Below are 26,719 nucleotides of genomic sequence, written 5' to 3' on the forward strand. Positions count from 1 at the left end.
AAACTCTGGGAAAGGATGTAAGATACACTGAGGAATTCTCATACCTGAGGTGCAAAAGGACCTGGGGTATTTATACATCAACCTCTTGGTTACTGAGGAGGCCAAATATGGCAGATGAGTGAAAAGTGGTGATAGCCAAGGATAGGTTCCTCTCAGAACAAAGCCCAGACAATGACCCACAGTGCACCACGGTACCATTGTCACACTAGATGGAACTTAGCTAAAGGGCTGTGAAGCTTTGCATGGGGCTTGCAGAGACTGACAGACTAGCATGATACTCTGACAGCATTCTATGCCTAATCCAGCTTCCTTCTCTCTCACACCAGTTGTTACTCCACAATAGACATTCAGTTCAGTCACTCAGTCATGTCCGACTCTTTGCAATGCCATGAACCACAGCACGCCAGGACCCCCTGTCCATCACCAACTCCTGTAGTTTACCCAAACTCATGTCCATTTAGTTGGTGATGCCATCCAACCATCTCATCCTCTGTCATCCCCTTCTCCTGCCTTCAATCTTTCCCAGCATCGGGCTCTCTTCAAATAAGTCAACTCTTTGCATGAGGTGGCCAAAGTACTGGAGTTTCAGCTTCAGCATCAATCCTTCCAAAGAACACCCAGGACTGGTCTCCTTCAGAATGGACTGGTTGGATCTCCTTGCAGTCCAAGGGACTCTCAAGAGTCTTCTCCAACACCACAGTTCAAAAGCATCAATTCTTCGGTGCTCAGCTTTATGGTCCAAATCTCGCATCCATACATGACTAGTGGAAAAACCATAGCCTTTACTAGATGGACCTTTGTTGACAATGTCTCTGCTTTCTAACATGCTGTCTAGGTTGATCATTTATGCAACTCTAATTCTCAGTATCTGCTGTCAGAAGAGCCCAGTTTGCAACAACTTCCTTACCTTCTCAGGGCTGATTAGAGTGTTTTTCTAGCTCAGGGATTTTTTACACATACCCAGACTTTATCACTGCACGCTCCTAGGCATCCAGGCAGACTTGGGCAGTATAGGGGGTGTGGGTAGATTGTGGCATGAGGAAGCCCTGCATATGGGAAATACTTCCCATGATGTCCTCTTAAATATCTGACTAGATACCTAAATGCATGTGGCTTATGAGCCTCTTGCTGCCAGTGATGGTTCTGCTTGAATCAAAGAAGGATCTTATAGCTGGTTTTGAATTGAAGAAATTGGCTAAAGCAGGGAGAGAGAAAAATACCAGTCAGAATCTGCTACCAAGATCTCTCGTGTGAGACAACAGTATGTGGGGTTCAGGCAGTGTCAGTAAGCAAAACCAAAGTTCTTATCTAGGAAAGCTACATCTTAATGGACCTAGTGAAGCACTCAAGGCAGACAACTTCATTGCCTGAAAACCTTGAGTTCTGGCTTTTGTGTTCTAGTTACTCTCGGTCAGTCTGAACTTAGTAATGGGAAAGAAGCAGGTGTACCTGCAAACAACATATATTAGTGTTGGATACCTCTTGGTTCCTTTGGAGGAGGATAAGGCTGGCAACTTTTTATCCAGGTATGTAATACTATATGACTATATAAATGGATTTAGCCTTGTTGGCCTAGAGACTGTGGTCCAAACACTGTTTCCTGTGGACCGGTATTCTGTCCTTTTCTGATACCTATGTCTTCAATGGAATTAAAGATCTTATTAGAGAATTTTTACTCTGCCATCACTTTCTCTTCTAAGCTAAATTTAAGCTTACATCTCTCCATACAGATGGCACTTATCCCTGTTCCTTTCTTCTATTCAAAGCTCTTATGAGAAATGCCAAGGAAAGTGTAAAATCTTTTACTTGGCCCTAAAGCTTTAGAATTTATTCCTTATAATCATATCCTCAGAAAGATAACCTTTGTTAGAAATGTTAGTTTAAATTTCTTGAATTTCTATCTCGTTGCCTTGTCACTCAGTTCTTTGTGGCTTTTGAAGAAAATGAGCCAATTCTTGATCACAAGAATGAGCGAGAGACCATGACAACCATGGACTTGGCCTGAGGGCTAGGAATTCTCCCCCTAGGAGAAATTAAGAGCAATTTGTCCAGATAGTTGTTGATACAGAAATAAGTAGGGAATCGATTCCTCTGTTTGTGACCTCCTCTATTGGAGAAAAGTTCATATTTCAGTATAGGTCTAGACTGTGTCTATAGTATAAATCTCATTTGGTATACAGTCTATTTTTAAATAACTCATTTTTTAATTGAAGGATAATTGATTTACAGAATTTTGTTGTCAATTGTGGTTTCCTCTCTGGAGGCTGCAGGATTATAGTTCTTGCTCCCTGATGGGAGGGACTGGCTGTGGGGAAAACTGGGTCTTGCTCTGGTGAGCAGGGCTATGCTCAGTATATCTTGAATCCAATTGTCTGATGGGTGGGGCTGTGCTCCCTCCCTATTAGTTGTTTGGCCTGAGGCAACCCAGTCTTGGAGTCTATAGGCTGTGCAGTAGGGCTACTGGTGACCTCCAAAAAGGACTTATGCCAACACATGCCTTCCAGGACTGCTGCTTCCAATGCCCCTATCCCCACAGCAGGCAAGTGACCACCCATGCCTCCAGAGGAGATCTTCAAACACTCACAAGGCAGGTCTGGCTCAGTCTCTCATGGGGTCACTGCTCCTTTCCCCTGGGTCCTGGTATGCACAAGACTTTTTGTGTGTGTGTGCCCTCCAAGAGTCTGTTTCCTTGAGTCCTTTGGCAGTTCTGTAATCAAATCCCACTATCCTTCAAAGTCAGATTCTCAGTTCAATTCATTTCAGTCACTCAGTCGTGTCAGACTCTTTGGGACCCCATGGACTGCAGCACGCCAGGCTTCCCTGTCCATCACCAATTCATGGAGATTACTCAAAATCATGTCCATAGAGTTGGTGATGCCATCCAACCATCTCTGTCATCCCCTTTCTCCTCCGGCCTTCAATCTTTCCCAGCACCAGGCTCTTTTCAAAGGAGTCAGTTCTTCACATCAGGTGGCCAAAGTATTGGAGTTTCAGCTTCAACATCAGTCCTTCTAATGAATATTCAGGATTGATTTCCTTTAGAATTAACTGGTTGGGTCTCCTTACAGTCCAAAGGACTCTCAAGCATCAATTCCTCAGTGCTCTGCTTTCTTTATAGTCTAACTCTCACATCCATACATGACTACTGGAAAAACCATAGCTTTGACTAGACAGACCTTTGTTGGCAAATCAATGTCTCTGCTTTTTAATATGCTGTCTAGGTTGGTCATAGTTTTTCTTCCAGGGAGCAAGCATCTTTTAATTTCATGGCTGCAATCACCATCTGCAGTGATTTTGAAGCCCAAGAAAGTCTCCCTGTTTCCATTGTTTCCCCATCTATTTGCCATGAAGTGATGGAATCAGATGCCATGATCCTAGTTTTCTGAGGTTTTCTTTTGTTTTTCTAAGCCAACTTTTTCATTCTTTCACTTTCATCAAGAGGCTCTTTAGTTCTTCACTTTCTACCAAAAGGCTGGTTGTCATCTGCATATCTAAGGTTATTCATATTTCTCCCAGGAATCTTGATTCCAGCTTGTGCTTCATCCAGCCTGGCATTTCACATGATGTACTCTGCATCTAAGTTAAATAAGCAGGGTGACAATATACAGCCTTGACATACTCCTTTCCCGATTTGGAAACAGGCTGTTGTTCCATGTCCAATTCTAACTGTTGCTTATTGACCTGCATACAGATTTCTCAGGGGCCAGGTCAGGCGGTCTGATATTCCCATCTCTTTCAGAATTTTCCAGTTTGTTGTGATCCAAAAAGTCAAAAGCTTTGACATAGTTAAAGAAGTAGATGTTTTTCTGGAACTCTTTTGCTTTTTTGATGGTCCAATGAAAGTTGGCAATCTGATCTCTGGTTCCTCTGCCTTTTCTAAATCCAGCTTGAACATCTGGAAGTTCGTGGTTCACGTACTGTTGAAGCCTGGCTTGGAGAATTTTGAGCATTACTTTGCTAGTGTGTGAGATGAGTGCAATTATGTGGTAGTTTTAGCATTATTTGGAATTGCCTTTCTTTGGGATTGGAATAAAAACTGACCTGTTGCAGTCCTGTGGCCACTGCTGAGTTTTCCAAATGTGCTGGCATATTGAGTGCAGCACTTTCAGAGCATCATCTTTCAGGATTTGAAATAGCTCAACTGGAATTCCATCACCTCCAATAGCTTTGTTTGTAGTAATGCTTCCTAAGACCCCTTGACTTCACATTCCAGGATGTCTGGCTCTAGGTGAGTGATCACACCATGATTATCTGGGTCATGAAGATCTTTTTTGTGTAGTTCTGTGTATTCTTGCCACCTCTTCTTAATATCTTCTGCTTCTGTTAGGTCCATACCATTTCTGTCTTTTATTGTACCTATCTGCATGAAATGTTCCCTTGGTATCTCTAATTTTCTTGATCTCTAGTCTTTCCCATTCTATTGTTTTCCTCTATTTCTTTGCACTAATCACTGAGGAAGATTCCCTGGGGATTCCCAATCCCTTTGCTGTATCCCCAGGTTTGGAATTCTGGTGTGGGGCTCAGAATCTTCACAACAGTGTGAGAACTTCTGTGGGAGTATTCTCTGGTTTGGAACAACTGATGTGAACTTTAAGGGAAATTCATGGTATGCCACCTGGAATGGCAATCCTTAGTGAGTTTTTAGAATGTAAAAAGTTTATCTTCAAAGATTGAACCTTCAGGGCTTTTTAAAAATCTATGAAGTTTATGCACCTCTGGGGCAGATTCAAAAGGATCTAAAGGTGTTAGCCAACTTCTCTCCACCTGTTAATGTCACTCTGACAAGCAGAGACATGTCCTTCAGCCACTCCAGGTAGCTAGGCCACCCATGCCTGGAGCCTGGTTGTCCCATTGCTGGTTCTCATTGAGCATGTAAACTTTTACCCACTGCCAAGTTTCAGCCTAAAGCTCAGGTTTTAGTATTTCTTGTCCTTCTTAACTGTTTTTTGAAGGAACTATGCTTATGGCTAGAAAGATGCCTATATTTGTGCTCTGGAAGTCAATAAAGATCTCTACTTCACTGTCCCTGAAGTCACCCCAACCTGGCTCTGACCTGAGGAGGCCTTTCAAAGCCTGCCTTTCTCCACTAGGGATCCATGTAGCCCTTGTTGGAGTGTTTTTTCCCCCAGGATCCTGGTCCTTGGGACAAGTGCCATCTAGATATTGAGGTAGCATTTTTATACTACAGACCTTAACACATACTGGATGGTAGAGTGTGGAACAAGTTAATGTTACTGCAACTCTGTCTTGCCTTAAAGATACCTTCCCTCATTTCAGCATTAGATCTTCAAAACTTTTTTCCATTATGATGGGTATGAAGATCATTGTGAGTTTAAGGGTTTTCTCTGTGTTTAAGGTTAAAATGTATAAAATCTATCTAACAGCCAGTATTAGGTTTTGAATAATGGGGAAATATACCTGGTTCTACTAAGAAAAACATACAAAAAAAGTCTGGCTTTATCTAACTGCCTATGGTATATAAATAAAACCTTAAAAAAAAAAAAAACACTGACTATGCATGGTCAAATATTTCTTTTTCTGCCATCTAAACTAGGGACATTTAAACCCTTGGAAATTTCTGAGTGATATGAGTGTCTTCTGTTTTTCATAAGGAACTTGTCTTGATCACACCTGTGTTTATGCTAATGAAGTAACTTAAAAGTAGTCCCCCTAAACAACCTCAGGAAGGGGACTGGTTATTAGAAAGAAGTAACTAGTGGATTGAATCTTCCAGCTCTACTCACTAACTTCCAGAAAAGGCAAGTAGGGGCTGGAACTTAATTTTGATAACTCTTGAACAATGAGACCTGAGCTTCTGCATTGGTGAACACGTGGAAATGCTGGAAGGGTTGCATGCCCAGAGAAGGTATGGGAGCTCTGGGCCACTTGCCTGCCCCAAATCTTACCCTATGCATCTCTCCAACTTGGCTGTTTCTGAGTTAGTGTTTAACAAACCAGTAAGCATTAAGAACTCGGTTCCATGAACTGGTCTGGTAAATTACTGAACTTGACAGAGGGTGCAGTGGGAACACCAAATTTATAGCCAAGTTGGGCAGAAGTATGAATTGTCTTAACCCATGACTGGTGCCTTAAATGGGGACCTTGTGGGACCAGGTCCTAGTATCATTCATGTCCATGGTGTGAGACTAATGTACTGAGTTAATGTATCCTAAACTTGAGCTGGTGTTTAGGACCCATGTATGTATCTCCACCACTGGAAACTCCATGATTGTCTCACATATTGAACTAAATGCTGCAGTTGCATTTACATCATACATTCATAGGATTAGTGTTCAATCTTAAGATTGACTGATGCATATGCTAAGTGAGATTGAGTGTCCTTTGAGCCCTGAGTACATCTTAGCTTCTCTGGCTGTTGGATAGCAACTTCTGTGAGTGTCCAGAGGCAGTGTTTCTTAAGTTTAGTCCTATCCATTTGGTTCACCGAGCTTTTGAGATTATTATATATCTCCACCAGAAAGCCTCATTCTGGAATTTTTCTTGGAAAAACTAGGAGAAAGAGTAAATGGAAAAAAGGGATTTGTAACCCTCTGTCAAAGCTCATCCAAAGTGTATGATAATGGAAGTCCTAGATTTGACTTAAATTAGCAATACAGACAAACCCTGCATCTACAGCAGAAAGTGCCCTGAGTTCTCATAGTTTGAGAATCTCAAAAGCCTTATGGTTATGGTTCAACTGAGTAATTACTGGGGACAGATATAAATCAATTATTTGTTCAGTGGCTACCTGAGATTTCCAAAGTTAGAAGGTATATCAGTGGTAAAAGGAAGCCAACATCTACCACTACCCCCAGAGAATGGAACAATTGTAAATGTCTTTCTACTGGAGAGAAGTTTCCAGGATGTTAACATGCTGAGAATAAGTGTCAGAGAGGGCTGTTCCCTGAGAGTAAAGACCAGGAGGAATTTGCAACTATAATGAGCTTTCCTGGTGAGTGTTAGGATGGCAGGCTTGGGGAATATTGCTGGGGCACGTGGCTGATAAGCCTAGAATAGGGAGCCCACATGTTGGGAGATAAGTAATTTATAATTACTTGATTTATATTTATAAATACTCCTCACAGGCAGTTTAAAAAAAATCCTCAACCTGGAATAAAGCATATGGTATCCTGTGTTCTGGGCAGTGGTGATGAATTGATGAAGGTAATCAAGGGGATATGCAGCCTCTTAAGAGGATGAACTTAGTTGTCCCATAGGTGACTGGTCTATCACTAACTCTGGCTGTGAAGTGACAATTTAGAAGCTCAACTAACAAGCAGGAGATAGAGCCCTGTGGGCCATGAGTAGAGGAGTTGCTCGGGGCTATATGTCAGGCTACTGTGCTTCCTCTTGGGCTCACTGTGAGTAGTCTAGCATGATTTATTAGCAAACCATTTTGGGGACATCAGTATTCTTGTTCAAAACTCTGGGAATATTCCCAAATACTGTCCTTGGGCTCCAAAGAAATATGACAAAGCTACCTCCAGAAAGACCTAGTCATTGGGTCTTACACAAGTCCTAAGTGGAGTGTATTAGAATGTTCACTCTGGGTGTTCCTGGTGGGAATACAAGGCCCTGAACTTCAATTATTCTCATGGAATGCTTCTCTACTTTCTGAGATCTCTCACTAGCTATACTACTTTCTGAGATCTCACTGCTGCTGCTGCTGCTAAGTCGCTTCAGTCATGTCCAACTCTGTGTGACCCCATAGACGGCAGCCCACCAGGCTCCCCTGTCCCTGGGATTCTCCAGGCAAGAACACTGGAGCAGGTTGCCATTTCCTTCTCCAATGCATGAAAGGGAAAAGTGAAAGTGAAGTCGTTCAGTCGTGTCTGACTCTTAGCGACCCCATAGACTGCAGCCCACCAGGCTCCTCCGACTATGGGATTTTCCAGGCAAGAGTACTGGAGCTCATTAGCTATGAACAACAGCATGCAACTCCCTGCCTTAGCAGTCACATACTCTTCAGTTCTAGAGGACTTCTGCTATCTAGGGTCTCCATTTCTCAATCCCCAATTTTCCCCTTGTTGATGCTCACTAGTGTGGAACTTGTACACATCACCTTGATTTTTCCTAAAATTATTGCTTCCTAGTTTCTACCATTTTCAGTCCTGGAAACCTAGTGTTACTCCCAACTTGTGACGGTGGCTTCCAGGAGTATCTGGCTTTCTCTACTTAAAAAAAAAAAAAAAAAAAACAAAAAAAAAAAACCACCCTCTCTGCAGTTCCAAGCAGTATCTAAACTTCAAATAGGCCTTTTTCAAAGTGAGGCTTCTAAGTCAAATTTTGTTCACAGGGTTCTCAAAGCAAGAATACTGAAGTGGTTGGCCAATGCCTTCTCCATTGGACCAAGTTTTGTCAGAACTCTACAATGACCCTTCCATCTTGGGTGACCTTACATGGCATGGCTCATAATTTCATGGAGTTAGAGAAGGCTATGGTCCATATGATCCATTTGATTAGCTCTCTGTGACTGTGGTTTTCATTCTGTCTGCCCTCTGATAAGAATAAGAGGCTTATGGAATCTTTGTGATGGGCAAGACTGACTGGGGGGAACTGGGTCTTGTTCTGATTGGCAGGGCCACGCTCAGTAAAGAGCCTCTTGATGAAAGTTGAAAGAGGAGCAAGAAAAAGTTGGCTTAAAACTCAACATTCAGAAAACTAAGATCATGGCATTCAGTCCCATGACTTCATGGCAAATAGATGGGGAAACAATGGAAACAGTGAGAAACTTTATTTTCTTGGGCTCCAAAATCACTGCAGATGGTGACTGTAGCCATGAAATTAAGACACTTGTTCCATGGAAGAAAATCTATGACAAACCTAGACAACTTATAAAAAGCAGAGAGATTACTTTGCCAACAAAGGTCTGTCTAGTCAAAGTTATAGTTTTTCCAGTAGTCATGTATGAATATGATGGATGTGAGAGTTGGACTATAAAGAAAGCTGAGCACTGAAGAATGGATGCTTTTGAACTGTGGTGTTGGAGAAGTCCCTTGGACTGCAAGGAGATCCGACCAGTTCATCCTAAAGGAAATCAGTCCTAAAGATTCATTGGAAGGACTGATGCTGAAGCTGAAACTCCAATAGTTTGGCCACCTCATGTGAAAAACTGACTCATTGGAAAAGACCCTGATGCTGGGAAAGATTGAAGGCAGGAGGAGAAAGGGGATGACAGAGTATGAGATGGTTGGGATGGCATCACCAACTCGATGGACATGAGTTTGAGCAAGCTTTGGGAGTTGGTGATGGACAGGGAAGGGTGGTGTGCTTCAGTCCACGGGGTTGCGAAGAGTCAGACAACTAAGCAACTAAACTGAATTAAGTCAAATTCTAGACATATCAAGCTTCTGATGTCTAGATTTAAGATAACAGCATCCCATATTCACAACACTGGATAGAATGTACATCCCAAAATGCTAGCTACTTAACAATCTTAATGTAGAATAAGCCTTTCTCTGACTTAAAGTCCTGTGCTCATTTGCTTTACCAGTCAAAAACAAAAGTTTGGCCCCCTCCATCCAGTATTCCAGCTACTTTAAGTTTAGGGCCTGGCAGAAAAAGTTGTTAAAAGTTTCCTTGAGCGTAGACAATTCTATTGGCCAGTTGAGTTTGGACAAACCTACATATGTAAACTTCCCAAATAAGTCAAATGTAGGAAAATTGTTACCTAAAGGAATAAGGGAAAAAAAATATTCTACCTACTAGGGACGGATTAGTTTATATCTCCTATGATGCCTTCCTGTAGCTCCTGTAAGCCTAATAGGTTTGCCATATGATTCTCCTTTCTTTGGAAAACTTCCCAGAGTAAAATATCAAAGTAGCACTGGTTCCAAGTGAAGGTCAGAAGTGACATCCTCTAACATTTTTGGTTTTGCAACAACTGGAATCTGAGCTATGTGGCCAGCATAGCAAGACTAACTTTACTCCTCTGAAAACAGACTTCCTATGAGTACAGTTATATCTTCATGTTCTGTAGGCATCCTTGGCAAGAAGCTTGCATTCCAGGATCTCTGGAATAAGAAGTAAGAAATAGACCAGCTTATCTTGGCAACTGGCTTTTTCTCTCCACCACCACTTCACCCCTGCTGAGATGGTAAAATGGCGGCTATGCTGAGCCCTGGCTGTTACACCTGGGGCACCCGCCTACCTTCTGCTCTTGAGGACTTCCACCTTGCTTGTCACTTTTAGTAGGGTTCTGGACTAGTAGCTTTTCTCCTGTCTTCCTTTGAACTCTTTAAACTGCTTCTACTTCATGACCATGGAGCCTATTCCACTGTGAAGATGTGTGACGAAGCAGAAATAATTAGAAGCACTAAGTCACTCACAATAAAGCCATATTTTAGGTAAACTTAACACCAAGGTCATTCATCCTTCCCCTCTGAGCATCTTCCTTTCTCATCCTCCCAATCAGCACAGGTTGTCAGAACTCAGTCAGACTCTGGCATTTTTTTTTTCCCAAAAATCCTGCCAGTTTTAAGATGGAACATCTGTCCAGAACTAGGCTCTTCCTATTCACTATCTCCAGAGAGCCATCATGTTGATGCCCCTTCTCTGTAGGACTTCCCTCCTGCTTGTGCCTGAGCCAGTAGTAAAGCTTTGAATTGCCTGATGATTGGCTCCAGTGTCATATCTTTTGTAAAGAGAGAGCATCAGGCCTAGTAGTGAACTAAGCTGAATTATAATAACACCCCATCTACCCTTCAGGAAGAGCTGGTACTGTGATATTGAAGACTCATTCTTCAGCCATCCTCTTGAAGACTCTGGGCTTGGTCTCTTAAGTTGCTTTTCTTTGATCTCTAGCTTTTTGAAGATCAATAAAGATGATGCCTCTTGGAATTTCAAATGAGGCAAGTCTGCATACGTTTTAATAACAAGTCTCCATGACTGTTTGCCAATGAGAGATTTGGGGGTGCTGCCTTTACAACTGTTAGAACATCATATATATTCTCAGTTCTCCTCCTGTATAAGTTTGAGTTGAATTGAACCCTGGTTCTTAAATTTTACTTTTTATATTCAGGTCTAGTGAAATACAATAAAATAAACCAGCCAAGGAGTTCAGGTACCTGTGGTAGTTCAGATTTGAGAACTCAAGTCTATGCTTTAGTATTTTCCACACTAGACTACACCTTTAACATTTTTATGGGTGGGAAAATAAGAACCCCAGCCTATAAAGATCTATGTAGGAAGCATCTTCGAACAAGCTGAAACAAGATTGCACATTTCATTGCTGCTGTTGTTCAGTTGCCCAGTTGTGTCCAACTCTTTGCAACCCCATGGACTGCAAAGAGAGTGAAAAAGTTGGCTTTGAGGCTCAACATCCAGCCACCTTCATACGGCTATTAAATGGTGGGTCTTGACTTATATGTAGACGTCACCTGAGAAAGAACATACTTGAAACTAATATTATGCTGTATCTGCATGGTAGTGGCAGTTTAATTACTAAGTTGTGTTGGACTCTTTTGCGACCCCATGGACTGTAGCCCACCAGGTCCTTTGTCCATGGGATTTCCCAGGCAAGAATACTGGAGTGTGGGTTACCATTCCCTTCTCTAGGGGAACTTCCTGACTCGGGGATCAAACCCACTCCTCTTACATTGCCAAGTGGATTCTTTACAACTGAGCCACCAGGGAAGACCTATCTGCATGGTATTCATTATGCAAATATAATGGTTTAGAGCCTTTCAAAACAAGTGGTAACTTATGAATTTCTAAATATTTCATCTCTATGTAGAACCCAACTTCTCTAAATCTAATCAGTCAATTCTGAGCATTTTAGGATAGCTCTTCTATTCAGTAATTTACTCCAACCCCGTTCTCCAATGGTACTACTCTACTGTCACTGCTGACTACTGCATTAACACAGAACAAGAGATTCAAAAAAACTGTGAAGGTGAATATTTGAAGAATTCTTTAGTGTTAGGAATTTTATAGAAAATCTCAAGGCTTAACTTAACCCTTGAATAAGCAATATCCACACCACAGGATGACTAAGAAAATTATCTGAGCTGGCACTGTATTAGGGAGCCCAAGAAAAAACAGCATAGTCAAACTAGAGTAACTCAATGAAGGTCTTATTTATAAAGGGAGAATGCAATAACCCAGAGTTAGTAGTAATGGAAGACGAAACAACAAAAGATGTAGCATTGCAGGTTCAAAAGAAGAGAGTATGAATACTAGATTCTGGCAGGGAGAAGCTGACTGCCTGTGAGAAATAAGCTTTTATTTATGCATGAAAGTTCTTCTATTCACCAGTGATTTCCAAGGGAATAATTGCCCTGATAGTCCCCTCTTCCTGTTGACTTCCTGCTAAGATTCCCCCAACCCAAACCAAATAGCCCAGCAATCTTATGAGAAGTGTTGTTTCCCCTCCTTATAGGGACTGAAAGCAGGGTACAAAGGGACAAACACCATACATTCCACATAGACACAACTGTCTTATATGTCTTGCCAACTCAAGTGCAATTGTCAAGCAGTAGTTAAGCCACTTCTAAAGGTGTAGCGAATGGAATAGACTGCAAATAATTCTCAAAAGCTTACTCATTCTTGCAGCCTGTCTCTCCAGCTTTAACTGACATACTACATATGAAATTCCCCATGATCCTCTGGGACCAGTTTGAAAGAATCCTGCAAGACACCTGCTTGAGTGTTTTTCATGTGCTGCTCTAACCTTTATTTCTTACCCTGAAGTTCTACATCCAGATATCCAGTAAATAGGAAGATTTGGCTTCCTTTCTTTGATACTGTGAGAATCTTTTAGCTTCTGTCCACTATAATCTTCAGGTGCAAATAAGTTAATCTTGGCATCTTCTCATCTATGAACCTGCTTTCCTTGATATCCTTACATGTTTGCCAAAGCCTACACTTAACAGTGTTCACACTATAAAAATATGCATGTCCTCACCATGGGCTTCATGGTACTATGTTGGCATGTGGTGGGCTATGGATTACATCACTACTATAACATCAGTCTAAATGGTATGTACTCCTTCATATGAATCATACTAGCCATGCAATGGAGCACATGGACTAACTGGGAATGGGAATCTTGACTCTCTGAAATCCATGTAGGAGGCTGTCTTTGGGTGCCAGGCAGCAGCAGAACAACAAAAAAGCCATTAAGATCTCTGGCACTAGTTCCTTTAAAAGGTGATATCAGTTATGTCAACCACCACTTTGAGTTCTGAGGTACCTACTAAAACTAAATGGCTTCTGAGGTTACTAGTGGCCAAAGTCCTCTTTTCACAGTGGAGATTGTTGTGTCTATTTTAGGAATATATGGACCTAAGGATTGAGCTTGTTGAACTTAAATATTGCCAAGAAGCAATGTAGAGTTCATACTTGGCCCTGTAGTTCTGTGAAATCTTGAACTGTTAAGGTCAACAACTGAAGTATACCTAATTATCTAGAACATGAGAAATACATTCAACATGTATGACTAAAATTCTACCAGCTCTGCACAAATTCAGCACTTTTTTGTCAGAGGGAATTCTCTTGACTTTGGTGGTTCTTGAAGATGTTACTTTATCCTGTCACAAATTAAAGGCTTCTAGGGACTGAACCTTGACATGCCTGCTCCTTAGATCAGGCTAAGACCTGGTATCATCACATGAGTTAGTGGATTTTATTTTTCTCTCAGAACCAAGAAGACATTGGCTGGGTTAAAATTTTCCAGGCTCTGATGAGGACCCAGTAGTTCAGTAGAAGTATCCTCACCGCAGGACCTTCATGGGAGCACTGGAAACAATCTGAAATTTCTTTTACCAAATCTTGACTTACAATGCTGTATCAAACCCAAAAAGGAATTAGAAGTTCAGAAGACTTATTGGGGTTAACAACTAAGAAAGTGGGGGAGGGGCAGGATTAGGTAGAGAGAAACCTTACACTGTTTATAGGTCTAAGACTTGTGGAAAAGAAATGGGGAGGAAGAATTGAATAGGGAGGACTTTAGAACTATAGTGAACTAAGAGAGCTTCAGGCAGCCCAGCAGGGGGTCTCAGCACAAGGAGTACCTCTAGAAGAATCTTCTTTGAATGAAAATAGTCAGGCTTCACTTCTCCCACAGTGCCCAATTACTGGGTAGGAGCTCCTAGGAAAACATGGACTCAACTTGAACATGATTGCATCCTGAAGGAAGGACAGATGGAGGTCAGTTGTTCTGGAGGGGAGATCAGAGGGAGGGTACCTCTGTGGCTGCCACATAAGCTACAGTAGAAGATATTCCATGACAATGCTACTGACTTGACAGGAACTGCTGTGCATGTTAAGTTGAGCAAAGAAGCCAGACAGGATTTCTTGGCACAGGTCTAGAATAGGGCATGGGGCTATCAAAACTAAAAGAGTTTAGCCCCAAAAGTCCCTGCCAACATGGCAGAGAGAAGGTCCTCTAAACTTAGAATAACCTGTAGGAGTTGTTCCTCATTGGACTAAGAGGGTCAAGCTTTCATATAAACTCTCCTGCTTAGTCACTGGCCATGGATTGCTCTCCTAAAAGCATTTAACCTCAGGTTAAACCTGTAGCATAGTCACATACTGGAGGAGTTGATGGTTGAAGACTGTCTGCTGAGTGCCTTCTCTGTAGCTGAACAGTAAGTCCTTCAAGGGAGAGGATCTAGCTGGTGCATCTTTGAGTATCACAGCCAACGTCTCATCTGTAGAAGATTGGTCAAGTTGTTCCACATTAGGGAAAGGTTCCCCTTGACATTCGGCCAATGGCACAGTTGGAAAATACCTACATCCATCCCCAGTGTGATGGTATCCATGGAAAATCATGTTAAGGCATTATAGTAGTTCAGTTCAGTCGCTCAGTCATGTCTGACTCTTTGCAACCCCATGAATCGCAGCATGCCAGGCCTCCCTGTCCATCACCAACTCCTGGAGTTCACTCAAACTCATGTCCATTGAGTTGGTGATGCCATCCAGCCATCTCATCCTCTGTTGTCCCCTTTTCCTCCTGCCCCCAATCCCTACCAGCATGAGTCTTTTCCAATGAGTCAACTCTCTGCATGAGGTGGCCAAAGTATTGAAGTTTCAGCTTTAGCATTAGTCCTTCCCATGAACACCCAGGGCTGATCTCCTTTAGGATGGACTGGTTGGATCTCCTTGCAGTCCAAGGGACTCTCAAGAGTCTTTTCAACAGTTCAAAAGCATCAATTCTTTGGCGCTCAGCTTTCTTCACAGTCCAACTCTCACCTCCATACATGACCACTGGAAAAACCACAGCCTTGACTAGATGGACCTTTGCTGGCAAAGTAATCTAGGTTGGTCATAACTTTCCTTCCAAGGAGTAAGAGTCTTTTAATTTCATGGCTGCAGTCACCATCTGCAGTGATTTTAGAGCCCAAAAAATAAAGTCTGACACTGTTGCCACTGTTTCCCCATCTATTTCCCATGAAGTGATGGGACCAGATGCCATGATCTTAGTTATAGTAGTTAGGCTTCGGTTATGTCAGAAAGCTGCCACTCATCTAGCAAACATGAGCCTTGCAGTACTATCACAAATGGTCTAGTGTGTGCAGTGATAAAAGAAAGACCAGACACACACGATGAGAGGTGTGCTGATGGGACTTGGTAGAGCTTCCCTGAGAACTGCTTGCTATGTGAACCCAAGTAACTTCAGCCACAAGAGGCAAGAAAGGTAATCTAGTCCAAATCCTAGATAGTAGGGATAGTTAAAAACACAGTGGCAACTACCTGATTGTGGTATAGGGGATCAGAGTCTTAATATAGGTAAAAATTCACATATTAAAAAGATTTCTGGATAACAATATGAGGATATGTTTAACTACAGATAATGAAGTTCCTCTTAAGGTATGGCAGTTTGAGGGACAGACTAAGATTTTAGTCTTCTTGAGGGAGCTAAATTAAGGAAGAGGATACATTTGGGGTAATGTTGTTCCACGTTCTGTCCTCTGCACACTCCTGATTCCTTCTACTCTATTCTGTGGTATAGATCCCAAAACAGCCTCAACCATTCACAAGGGAAGCTCTAGAGCTAGAATCCCTTTTTGATTTGTTGAGTTTATATGGCTATACTTTTATCTTGCCACATAGGTTGGTTATGGATACAGGCCAGTCTGGGAAGATACATGACCTTAGGCACGAGGTGGCCCTCTGCAGCTGAAACAATCCATGAAGGAGCTGATACGGGCTACATAAACCACATCCAGAAGCAACAAGCCCTTGGTGGAAGGATCCAGTACTGCATCAGAATCCACCATACAGTGGGTGCCATTTTTTGTCTTTGCTTTTTTTCCTCTGATGGCCTCATGGCATCTCTACTAGGGCATGGTAAAAATTCTGTCTGGAGGTGAAGTCTGCAAGTGAAGTAGGCAAACATGGTCATATCACACTTCTGGGGACTTTTATAAACTAGTAATTTAGAAAAATTGGTAAACGATTTTAACTTGGGTCAAAACAATATATACATACACAATATATAGAAAGACTCGGCTTTGCATCATTTCTGGTGGGCTATGTGTACCAACTGGATCTCTAATCTATAACATCCCATCCCATGACTCATTCAGGATGGGTCCAAAGACTGAGAGCTGATTTTTAAAGCTGGACCTGGGTTACTGATGGCAGTGGAAGGAACGTTTCTGGAATCAGCCTGGATGACTTTTGCCTCTATGGCCAGAAAGTTCACATAGAAGAATTATAACGTCTTCCTATTACTGGGCAGAATAGAAGACACTAGCCTGCCTATAATCCCTTTCCTCAAAGACCAATGATCACACTTAGTATTTCAAACTGATTACCTTAGTCTGAGTTCTCCCACAGGAGCAGAGCTTGAAACAAGGATACAAGTGCATGTAGTTTAAAGAAGGTCATGTGAAGGGAAGGAACCCCAATGTAAAGGCACACACTGAGGTCCTGACACAGGGCAACTTTACCATTGCACTCCCTTTGCCTGAACTTTAGGGTCCATACCCTAAGATTTCATAGAGTCTTGGCTGAGGTGCTTTATACTACTTAAAACTAAAAAATTATGTAGGTTGTCATCTTACCTAGAAGACCAGATCACAAACATCCTCTAACTTCACTTGCCATTCTACCTGCCTTTTCTCAACCATTTTAAAATCACTATCTTTAACATATCTTGGTGTTAAAGATACTGACTTATGCTTTGTTTTCAAATTTGTCTAAAGATGCACACTAGTCCCAGAATGCAAATCACTTGGCCCCCATCATTGCTTCTGTTTACATAAAATTGACAGAATCAACCAAACTTTAAAACCACAGGTATTACTGAAGACTTAGTTGGGAAACATTATATTACATCCCAAGAGGTAAGATTGGTAACTGTGCCTCTGCCTTGAAGTCACCTTACATTCCTCATGAAAATGAGAACTGGCAGCATTGAAGCTTCTTTGTACAAGACACAAAATGCCTGGAAGATTTTACATCCAACACTGACATTGCGACAAGGATATTACATCTATCTTCAAGCTCCTTTGAAGATAGAATACAGGTGATATCGGTGTTGCAACCTCCACGCAGTGTCACCAACAGAGACACTCTCCTGTACTTAAAGGATTGTGTATCTGGACACCTAAATCCATTCTTGATTTCCAAAAAGAGGTTGTTAGGCTGTTCTGGCCACTATGACTAGAGGCATGAAATTCAGAGTTCATTTCACCGTTTTATTATTTTTTAAAAACAAAAAAACAAGCTCACGTTTCTCTGTATGTCCTTTTTACCCTTTTAGTGGACCAAATTGGCTTGAAACAACAGTGGTAGGAAGGCATATAAAACTAAGGGGAAAAAACTAGTACTGGTTTTAAACCATCTAAGAATTAGACATGGTAAAACATGTCTCCACAACAAACTGAAAATTCTGCAAGAAATGGTAGTATTTTTCTCAACCTTAGTATGCACATCAGTTTTTGTAACACCAGATCCTGTAAGTACCAGATGCCAAGATGGGATTAAAGGTGCAAAGGTTTTGAGGGAAATGCATTCATGAAAAGAGATATGAAAGAAGACTTGGGAGCCTGAGACAGCCATCAATCTGTTCTAGGTTGGACCGTAGAAGATAAATATTTCCATAAAAGCATCCAAGACAGCCTTGCTAAACCTTCCTTAAACTGTGTGACTCCTCAGGAGTACTTGAATTGTCAAAAGTTCCCCAGTCAACTAGAAAACGGTCTACCTTACTTACACTGTTTCGTGTATGTATGCCAGCCACGTTGTCCTTGGGTGCAGCCCTTGGAAGATGGGGCCATGATACAAATGTAGATAAGATTTCAAAGAGCAGGAAAGGCCCAAGATGCATCATGAATAATCATTAGCTGTGAATAGCCTGGGGAGAGAGTGGTCTTGGTGTGAATGCTTCAAGCAACCTAGAGGTGTGATAACTGGAGATTATAACTACCCTCCTTACTGGCAGACTCAAGAGAAGGTTCTGAACATTCAAGTGTTCCTTTGTCTTAAGCTGTGGAAAACCATAACACAGAGGGGCCTGAGGATTTTCTTAACTAGTAGTTGGATAAACCAAGAACAGGGATTCCCTGGTGGCTCAAATGGTAAGGAGTCTGCCTGCAATGAGGGAGACCTGGGTTCAATCCCTGGGTCAGAAAGATCCCCTGGAGAAGGAAATGGCAACCCAGTCCAGTGTTCTTGCCTGGGAAACCGCATGGACAGAGGAGTCTGGCAGGCTGTAGTCCATAGGGTCTCAAAGAGTTGGACACAACTGAGCAACTTCATATTCACCTTCAAACCAAGAACATTGAGAGCTTAATTTAACAAAATGGGGAAAGTATCTTCAGAAATGAAAATGCTTATGCAGAAGAAATGAAACCATGTGGTAACCAAGTAGTTCCATGAAACACACTAGAAGAATCCTTACTCCAGAATAACATGCCATAATTTAATTAACTACTGCTGGTCATCCTCCAAAACTGGCCACAGATGATATCCAGCTTCCTACTCAAGGAATTTATGATCCCTATTCAAAGAAAATAGGGTTAACACTGTGTCCTTGCCTTTCCGGAACATTCCTGGAGAAGCAAAACTTTTTCATACAGGCTGACTGTGATGAGTTGGACACAGTGGCTGACAGAGCTCCTGAGATCAGTTCACATAACATGAACCCAGGCCATACTTGATCTGGTATTATCGCAAGTCCACGGTAAGGAAATGTATAGATCATGATGTTCCTAATTAAAGGTATCAGCAGAAGTTTCTTCTAGCATTAAAATTCTAGTCAATGTTCAATTCAGTTTAGTCGCTTAGTCGTGCCTGACTCTTTGTGACCCCGTGGACTGCAGCATACCAGGCCTCGCTGTCCATCACCAACTCCCGGAGTTTACCCAAATTCCTGTCCATTGAGTTGGTGATGCCATCCAACCATCTCATCCTCTATCGTCCCATCTCCTCCTGCCTTCAATCTTTCCCAGCATCAGGGTCTTTTCAAATGAGTCAGGTCTTCTCATCAGGTGGCCAAAGAATTGGAACTTCAGCTTTAGCATCAGTCTTTCCAATGAATATTCAGGACTGATTTCCTTTAGGATGGACTGGTTTGATATCCTTGCAGTCCAAGGGACTCTAAGAGCCTTCTCCAGCACCACCATCAACACCATTGATGTTCAAAAGCATCAATTCTTCGGTGCTCAGCTTTCCTTATAGTCCAACTCTCACATCTGTACATGACTACTGGAAAAACCATAGCCTTTACTAGATGGACCTTTGTTGGCAAAGTAATGTCTCTGGTTTTGAATATGCTATCTGGCTTGGTCATAACTTCTCTTCCAAGGAGCAAGTGTCTTTTAATTTCATGGCTACAGTCACCATCTGCAGTGATTTTTGGAGCCCCATAAAAGTAAAGTCTATCACTGTTTCCCCATCTATTTGCCATAAAGTGATGGTACCAGATGCCATGATCTTAGTTTACCTGCCTTAATAGTTGCTAACTCGTGTCCTACTCTTTGCAGTCCCATGGACTATAGCCCAACAGCCTCCTCTCCATGGGATTTTCCAAGCAACAATACTGGAGTGGGTTGCCATTCCCTTCGATGGGGGATCTTCCCCACCCAGGGATTGAACCTGGATCTGCTGCACTGCAAGTGGATTCTCTACCAACTGAACTGTTTAACACATTTTACAAGTCCAGCTACTAGGCTGGTGCCTGGAGGAAACAAGTTACTGAATGGTCCCACTGGCCTCTTATCCCTTGATTAGGTAATCTTTCAGACTCTGATTTGTGTGGCTGGCTAGCAAAAGCTATCCTAGTTCAAATTTTCATTAAGCAGACAGGAAAACATGAAATCATTTTTGAATTAAGTGCTTCTCCACGGTGAGACTTTGGAGCATTGTGACCAATTGAGATGAAACCTGGCCTTTCTCCATCTTACCATTTTTTTTTTTTTAATCCAACATCTGAGAACACACTTCTATAATCTTGGTAGGAGTTGTGTTAAAAAATTAAATCTGTTCTTGACTTCCATAACAGAATGCATCGGCCATTGTCTGAGAGCCACACTTCAGTTTCATCATGAAATATCTTGACTTCAGATATTTATCTGTACTTCAGTCTATCCATTGAAAGGACTGATTGTCTTGAAAGGCCCTGACATCAGATTGCATATCATGAATTCAGACCCCCTCTTTGGTCTTGTGAGTATTACAAAGTCCTAAGAGGAGGTGGTTAACAGATCTTGTGATAAATGGCTGATAACAGGAATTAGCAGAGAAGCCTCCCAGCATCAGTTAAAGCTCTGAGACTATGAAGTCAAAAAAAAAAAAAAAAGCAGGGATGCTGGCATGCAGGGATATAAAACCCACAAGATGACTGTCCCAAGAAAGACCCAGTGGACAATCTCATTCTTAAAGCAGTAAGAAATATACTGATGGGAGGGAACCAGAATCAGAGAAACTCAGTGTTGGCTGTGTTCTGTAGGCTTGGGCTGAAAAATAAATACATTACAAATCTAGATTCTTCAAAGGTGATGAGGAGGATGGCATTATCAAGAATAATATAAACTAAGTGGCAGTGCTCAACCACCTGAACAGGGCTGACCAGGGAGAGTTGGGGATGCCTTGTTCTATTAGCTGTTTTCTTAAGGGCAAGACAGGCTACTAAAGACATGGCTCAACGTATACTACCAGAAGTCAGATATGGATGAGGCTCAGGGCAGTCATAATAGGCATGCTCTCTTGCCAGATTTCGAGATGTGAGCCTCATTTCAGACTTGGAAATAAGGACTAGAGAACATGATCATGCCCTGAATGAAAGACTCTACAACACTATGGCAAGTGGTGTTGTTCAGTTGCCAAGTCATGTCTGACTCAGACCCCATGGAATGCAGCATGCCAAGCTTCCCTGTCCTTCACCATCTCCTGGAGCTTGCTCAAACTCATTTCCATCGAGTTGGTGATGCCAGGTACATGATTCATGCCAGGTATATAGCAAGTGTACATGGTGATGATTTCTCACTTCTCCAAAGGGCCAAATTCTATGTAGCTGGGGCATCAGTGCTGTTGTCTTTTTCCAAATATTTTATGACTGAGACACAGGTCCCAACTCAACATTGATATCTGGAGATCCAGAGCATAATTGGGGCACCCCTGTTAAAGAAGTTACATGTTGGGCCAGATAATCAATGGAGTCCTGGCCCCACGTCACTGTCCGGACAACCCCCCTGGTCGTTTCCCTGATTGGTGAAAGTGAAAGTCACTCAGTCATGTCTGACTCTTTGTGACCTCATGAACTATACAGTCCATGGAATTCTCCAGGGCAGAATACTGGAGTGGGTAGCCATTCCCTTCTCTCAGGATCTTCCCAACCCAGGGATCAAACCCAGGTCTCCCACATTGCAGACCGATTCTTTACCATCTGAGCCACCAGGGAAGCCTGAGAATACTGTAGTAGGTAGCCTTTACCTTCTCCAGTGGATCTTCCAAACCTAGGAATTGAACTGGGGTCTCCTGCATTGCAGGCAGATTCTTTACCAGCTGAGCTATCAGGGAAGCCCCTGGTTGGTATTTGACTGTATAATCAGTATGAAAATGTTTGGTCTTTGGCACATTTCTTATATTGTTAGCTTATGGGGAAAGAACTGTCATAATGGAGAAGGCCAAAAGGAGGGACTCTAAAACTGGGCCTTTGGCCAAAATTGAAAGTCAAATATTACATCCTGGAAAGAATTGGTTCCAAAAAGACAGTTCAGTTCAGTCACTCAGTCGTGTCCGACTCTGCGATTCCATGAATCGCAGCACGCCAGGCCTCCCTGTCCATCACCAACTCCTGGAGTTCACCCAGACTCACGTCCATTGAGTCGGTGATGCCATCCAGCCATCTCATCCTCTGTCATCCCCTTCTCCTCCTGCCCTCAATCCCTCCCAGCATCAGTCTTTTCCAATGAGTCAACTCTTCACATGAGGTGCCCAAAGTACTGGAGTTTCAGCTTTAGCATCATTCCCTCCAAAGAAATCCCAGGGCTGATCTCCTTCAGAATGGACTGGTTGGATCTCCTTGCAGTCCAAGGGACTCTCAAGAGTCTTCTCCAACACCACACTTCAAAGGCATCAATTCTTCGGCACTCGTTCTTCTTCACAGTCCAACTCTCACATCCATACATGACCACAGGAAAAACCATAACCTTGACTAGGCGAACCTTTGTTGGCAAAGTAATGTCTCTGCTTTTGAATATGCTATCTAGGTTGGTCATAACTTTCCTTCCAAGGAGTAAGCACCTTTTAATTTCATGGCTGCAGTCCCCATCTGCAGTGCTTTTGGAGCCCAAAAAAATAAAGTCTGACACTGCTTCCACTGTTTCCCCATCTATTTCCCATGAAGTGATGGGGCCAGATGCTATGATCTTCATTTTCTGAATGTTGAGCTTTAAGCCAACTTTTTCACTCTCCACTTTCACTTTCATCAAGAGGCTTTTGAGTTCCTCTTCACTTTCTGCCATAAGGGTTGTATCGTCTGCATATCTGAGGTTATTGATATTTCTCCTGGCAATCTTGATTCCAGCTTGTGTTTCTTCCAATCCAGCGTTTCTCATGATGTACTCTGCATGTAAGTTAAATAAGCAGGGTGACAATATACAGCCTTGACGTACTCCTTTACCTATTTTCAAGTCTTATTGTATAAGATGGCTATTCAGTCAATCAGTGGGTGCCTGTGTGTCAGATAGCAATAAGTCCTAGTGGCAGTAAACTCAAAAGAAATCCCTGCCATTAAGTAGTTCAACATATACTGAACATAAATACCCTAGTTCAGATCCTATAAATGGAATAGGATAAAGTTGGAGTGAAGCATGCCAGCATGGGAATAATTCAATGACCTCCTTATATGCTTATCTCTCACTGTTACCTGTGACATGCAACCTCATCATCTCCAACATTCTTGGCCAGTGCTCATCCATCCTAGGCATGGGATGAGGCAGCTCCAGACTTAATCCTGAGAAACCGCAGCTCTTCCCACTAATTTCAGACTTAACCAAATCACTGACATGAGCTGTGAAGTCCAAACTCCTGTTGGTATGTTTCTGATGGAAAGATATTTAAAGACAGGCTACCCTAGCTTGATCATGCAAAAGAGGAAAATTGAACCCAGGCTTACCCCATACAGAGCATATATTCAAAGGTTAAGTTTTAAAGAAAAGCAGTACTATGACTCCTCAAATCTATAAGCTTCTATCCTGCAGTTTCTCAGGATTAAGTCTGGAGCTGCCTCCATTGAATTATTCCCACACAACTGCAGAGAGATTCATCAAGATTTTAACACTTGTAGCTCTTATTTTGAGGTGCTATAGAAATCTACCAAAGTATTGATGACTTTTGGTCATAAAACAATTAGCACATTGGCCCTGAATTCTCTCTGTAATATAGACCAGAAATGGCAAGTGGGTTTTTTTTTTTTTTTTTTTTGCTAATGTAGAGTGTCAGGATTTTTCTGTATAATATCTGAGCATTGTATATATGCTGCTGCTGCTAAGTCACTTCAGTCGTGTCCGACTCTGTGTGACCCCATAGACAGCAGCCTACCAGGCTCCCCTCCCTGGGATTCTCCAGGCAAGAGTACTGGAGTGGGGTGTCATTGCCTTCTGATTGTATATATAAATTATTGTAAAAATACAGATGTGTGGACTTGCTACTGAAGGGATACCAATTTGACCTGCATCAAAAGTAACCAATGAGACAACAGTGTTGGTAAATGAATGAGTACCTATTTAATCACATCTAAGGAGGGTAGGAGATCTATTATGAGATCTAGATTAACACTGGGATTGGACCTGGCCTCAGGTTCAATAGTCCCACTGGCAATGTTGTACATGCTAGAGGATAGGCTACATTGATTTTAATCCAGGCTGCAGAGGCTGTGGTTTTGGTGCTCTTTGTACTGATCTGATTAGTCTTTAGGGCTGTAGCTTCCCATTTTGTGATTCTTTGAGTATAAATTCAATATCTGAGAGCTGTTTTGAAGGCCAGTTCTGGGTCATTGAAGGCAGGAATTGACATTTTTCAGGAATAAACTAGCTGATATTTCTTTCCTGTATCCAGACAATCCATGTGGAAGAGTATATGAAGAGTATAATATTATTGTACAAAGACACTCTTCCAAGCCTATTTATATCTGTAATCCTATTCCTTGAAGACAAGATCATGTTAAATGTTCTAATCTTATTGCTTTATTTGGAGTTCTATCTCTAGCACAGAGCCTGTGGCAAGAATTTAGATGTTGATGGCATAAAGCAAGGAGAATAAATAGTGCTAGGGAAGGAACTCCAATATAAAGGTCCATGTTGAGGTCCTGACACAATATAACTTCACCTCTGACTTCCCCTTATCTGTCTACAACCTGAGACATCCTGGAGCCTCCATGGAACCTTAGCTCAGGAAACTGATATCTAGAAAAGATCATCAAAAACATGCTCTGGTATTATTTGTTATTATACTTAGCCTTTGTCTCTTCAGTCATTTTCAAATCAGTCTCTATAATACAATACTGGTATTTTCTTTTCTGTAACAACAACAACAAAAAAACCATTGGGTTACCTTTATTTAAGATAGTATTCACATACTATAAATCTTACCCCTTTAGAGTACACAACTCTGCTGCTGCTAAGTCTCTTCAGTCGTGTCCGACTCTGTGTGACCCCATAGACGGCAGCCTACCAGGCTCCCCCGTCCCTGGGATTCTCCAGGCAAGAGCACTGGAATGGGTTGCCATTTCTTTCTCCAATGCATGAAAGTGAAGAGTGAAAGTGAAGTCGCTCAGTTGTGTCCGACTCTTAGTGACCCCATGGACTGCAGCCCACCAGGCTCCTCCGCCCATAGGATTTTCCAGGCAAGAGTACTGGAGTGGGGTGCCATTGCCTTCTCCACACAACTCTGGTTTTGAAAAATATTCACAAAGTTTTGTGGTGATCTAGAATAAGTAGTGTTTATCACTCACCAAAATTTAACCATTAGCAGTCATTTCTTGCTAAATCCAGCCTCTGGCAATATAAGCCTTAATATTGTCTTTGAAAGATGCCCACTAGTTCCAAGAGAAATCAAGTTTTTGTACTTATTGCTTTTTCTATACAAAACTGCCTACAAAACTTTGCCAGTTAAAACTGTAGATAGTGTTTTGAGGACATAGAAGGTCGTCAACACTGATTCCATGCTTGGGAAGTAGAACATTAATTTCATTCTCAGAATGTAGGGCAATGTGTGCCCTTGCCTTATAGTCACTTTCCATTATCTTTAAAAGGAAAAAGTTTCGCAAGCCTTTGACTTCTTTGTCTGAAATAGGTATAGAACCTCCCAAGCAATTTCTGTCACTCTGCCTTTGGATTAGCAGGTCAGTCTGAATCAGAACAGAACCAAGAATTATGAGAAGAATATATTTGCCTCAAGCACTTAAGAGGACACAGGTAATATCTAAGGGTTCATACTCTGATATTCTAGAAATGAGACAACATGTATTTTTATTCCAGAACGGGATTATAAGACTGGACAACTAAATATATTCTTGATTTCCAATAAAAAATACAAGGGCCTCTGTCTGGGGATCTGCAGTTCAGAGTTCCATCTCATCTCATAGCATATCCAGATTTTAGATGCCTATCTACATTTGAGTGTACACCATGAAAGGACCAGATGGACCTGAAAGCCTGCTAGGAAGGCTCTAGAAATACCTGATATTTGTTTAAATGTCTGTGTAAAAACCAGACATGGTTAATCATGTCTCTACAACAAACTGAATGTATTACTGTAGGAAACCAGAAGACCTATTTCTTCTCACTGTTTCATGTTAAGCTGGATTCTGTGAAATTCAGATGCCAAAGTACAAGTATGCAAAGACAACATTCAATACAAAAGCCTGCACGGAGGTCAAAATGAAAAAAGCTTGGGATGACTAGGAGAGACATCAGTCTATGTGACCACACTGAAGACAAGGGAAGAAACTTGGGAGGAAGCATCCTAGACAACCTCATAGTGTCCATAGTTTTGGACAAAGGTGAAGTGCTAGAACTGCCTCAGGGGTCCCCTGCCTCCCAGGAGAGAATTCCTCAGCCATGTTGCCATTGGGCAGCAGTCCTTATGAGGCACAGCCCTGTTGTCACAGGGCAGCAGCCCTTAGCCAGCATGGCCTCTCGTGTAGAGATGGATCTCAGTAGCAGCTGGACCCTCATCAATCCCTCTCTGAAGTCTGTGGGATCCAAGAGAATTATATATAAAGAGATACTGATCCCCACACTTCTCTTTAAAAGCAAAATAAGTG

The sequence above is a fragment of the Bos indicus genome, chromosome 3 (assembly GCF_029378745.1).
Source record: "Bos indicus isolate NIAB-ARS_2022 breed Sahiwal x Tharparkar chromosome 3, NIAB-ARS_B.indTharparkar_mat_pri_1.0, whole genome shotgun sequence".
Lineage (NCBI taxonomy): Eukaryota > Metazoa > Chordata > Mammalia > Artiodactyla > Bovidae > Bos > Bos indicus.